The sequence below is a fragment of the Nanorana parkeri genome, unplaced genomic scaffold (assembly GCF_000935625.1).
Source record: "Nanorana parkeri isolate BGI_ZX_2015 unplaced genomic scaffold, ASM93562v1 scaffold1261, whole genome shotgun sequence".
Taxonomy (NCBI): Eukaryota; Metazoa; Chordata; class Amphibia; order Anura; family Dicroglossidae; genus Nanorana; species Nanorana parkeri.
Genome location: NW_017307529.1, coordinates 497,654 through 500,707, shown reverse-complemented (window position 1 = coordinate 500,707; position 3,054 = coordinate 497,654). Strand labels below are relative to the sequence as shown.

The 3,054-nt window shown below is 43.0% G+C and overlaps 1 long non-coding RNA gene across 1 annotated transcript in view; it reads right to left on the bottom strand.

Moving 5' to 3' along the window:
- Positions 1 to 3,054, bottom strand: part of LOC108797333 — an 8,000-nt gene extending 4,946 nt beyond the window's left edge. The window contains exons 1-2 of the long non-coding RNA XR_001941878.1: positions 2,969 to 3,054; positions 735 to 736 (exon numbers count right to left, since the gene is read on the bottom strand). This is a non-coding gene — a long non-coding RNA (uncharacterized LOC108797333). The remainder of the gene's footprint in view (positions 1 to 734; positions 737 to 2,968) is intronic.

The window sequence follows — 3,054 nt, the reverse complement described above, 5'->3', positions numbered from 1 at the left end:
CATAGTTACCAAAATTCAGTTGAGATCTAGAGTCCTAAATCATTAACGAAGAAAGAAGAAGGTCAAAAATCGAATCCAAACACCATAATTTCATTTAAAATAGCAGTATGTAATTAATCCGTATTATTCATTCATCAAATTAATCAAAACTGTCGGAAAGTAAACTGTAATTATTAGCTTTTGGATACTTACAGTGACATTAAAGTAAAAAAATGTTATCCCTCCCCCCAATGTTTATTAAAGCACTTACCTTAAATGATGTCTCTTAATCCGATCTTCTTCTTTCCTGTCGCTTTCAGCCTTCTCTCCAGCGCTGCGGCGGCTCTCCGATCCAGCGCTGACTCGTCTGAGCTTGCTGGCACTTCCTGTCCCACGTTGTCTGCATGCGGGTGCACACCGTCCATAGACTTACCTTGTGTCTCTCCTCGTCTGCCGGCCGAAAATCTGAACTGCGCATGGGCCCGTCCTAAGATGCTTTGCGGCCGCCCGATAATTTTCAGATTTTCGGACGGGAGCGCGCGGGGAAGACGCAGGTAAGTAGTAACCTATTTTAAAGTCTTTTTTTTTTTTTACATATATCTACTGCTTGCTAGCCAATAAAAAACAAAATGCAAAAAAAAACGGAGGGTTTAATAACCTTTTAGCAGCTCAATGCACAGGCTCAGCATGCCAAGAGGATATAACTCCTGTGCACATGCGCAGTAGTTACGTCATCGGGGCCCAGGCAATCAAACGGCTGAAGACTTGAAACCCAGAAGTAGACCAGGACTTAAGATGGAAGTACTGGTGAGGAAGAAGTGCAGTGCTGGAGAGGATCCCTTTTGCAGGTCTGCCACCATAAGTATATATGCCGAGCATACTACGACATTATGGCTAAGCTGCAGTATTTATTGAAAGCTCACTTTACTTCCGCTGTCCATGTTTAGTTATGGGACGTGTAACTATCTAGCTGTATTTGTGAGTATAAGTACATGTCTGTGTACTGTACGTTGTGGTTCACTGCTGAAAATTCTGCATTAATGATTTGTGTTGCATTAGGCAGTAATGAAATTAATCAGCTGCTCAAACACAATGCACGTGAACGCAAGTGTGATTACCGCAATGCAGCAGACCAGGCCGGTGTGAATGGGACTTCGGTATTACAAATAACCTGCATAGTGTTGCTGATACTAGGACCGATGCCGCACAGTTGTTGCAGAGTTCATTTCCTGATTTCCATCTTTTTAGAAGTCATGTTTATAGTGACACTAAACTTAAGAGTTAAATCTTAAAAATGCATTCAAGTACCTGAACTATTACCAAAAATGTATCTTATTTGTGTATCACTTGGCTGTAGATCCTCAAATCATCTCTGAATTGGTGCTGACACTGTCCTTCCTTCTGGAGGGTGGCTATTTCTGTTCCCCATGGTCCCTGTGTGTGTTGTAAAGTAGTCACTGCACCAAGCTCACTCCTGTGATGGACTACAATCTCACTACAAATGAGTAAACTAAACATGAGATTGTAGTCCCATCACAGGAGTGAGCTTGGAGCTGTGACTACTTTACAACACACACAGGGACCATGGAGAACACAAGTAGTCACCCTCCAGAAGGAAGGACAATGTCAGCTCCAATAGTTAGAGTACGTGAATACATTTTTAAGATTTAACTGCTGAGTTTAGTGTCACACCTAGGCAATTTAGATGCTGAGCTGTTTTCGCGCGGTTGTCACGTGTTTTCAATCACGCGACTGTTCATTGAAAACCGCACAGTTTTCAATGAATAGAGATGTCAATGGGACCCAAACCGCGCACCAACCACCCGAAAATGGCTCCTGCACCTCTTCATGCGACAGGCGATTTCAGTCGTGCAACAAACCGCAAAGGTGTGAACAGCCTCCATTGACTTCAATGCAAATCTGTGTTTTGAATGATAAATCGCCTGTCCAAAAGGTTGTTATTAGCGAGGTGGCAACTCAGGTGGTTGTAGATAAGGCGCTCTAGGAGTTTAGAGGTGAATGGGAGTAAGGCGATAGGTCGGAAATTATTGAGGTCGGTAGGGTCCAGTGAAGGTTTTTTGGGTATTGGGGTGACTAGTGCATGTTTGAGTGGGGTAGGAAAGATTCCAGTAGAGAGGGAAAGATTGAAAATGTGAGTAAGAGAGTGTAGGATAGAGCAAGAGGGTGAACGAAGTAGTTTTGAGGGAACAGGGTATAGGGGGCAAGTGGTGAGGTGGGTGTCAGAGAGGAGCTTTGTAACTTCCTCTGTGGTGACAGGGTCAAAAGAGGAAAGTAACAAGTGTGATGGAGGGTCTGGTACATTAATAGGGGAAGTTGATTGGATAGTGGCAATCTGATCCCAAATAGCATCTATTTTGTTTTTGAAATGAGTGGCAATGTCCTGGGCAGTGAGTGAGTTAGTGGGTGGTGGTGGTGGAGGACATAGTAGAGACTTGAAGGTAGAAAAGAGTTGACGAGGTCTGGATGAGAGTGTGTTAATGAGAGTGACAAAATAAGTTTGTTTGGCAGCACGGAGGGAGGAGTTATATTTTATCAGGGCAGCTTTGTACAGGGTAAAGTCTTGCAGAGACCCAGTTTTCCGCCACAGTCGCTCAAGAGTGCGGCTTTGTGTTTTTTGATGTCTGGCCCTCAGGCAGAGCAGTATGGATCAGACACGAGCATGGTACAATGAATGCGGCTTCACAAGCACTTCATTTTTAATCTATGAAACGTCTGGCAGAATAACAAACATTAATGTTATTATTGAATAAATGAAAAGCAGAAAAGGTTTTATGTCACACGTAAAGCAGATTTCTCTAACAACAAGGAGAAAAAAAAGCAAGAGTAATAAACAAGGTAACAGAATAAAGAATCAGTAAACTGAGGATGCCAAAATTTGGTGCACACCCCAGCAAGTCATCTTTTCTGTATAATCAAACAAACCTTTATTTATGAATCGGGTAAAACAATGGAAGATTGTCTCACCGACTAGACGTTTTCTCTGCTCTAGGCATCCTCTGAGCTCTCTCTCTTCCTAGTCCTAGAAGAAAACTGAACAAGGCTCTGCGTCCCAAG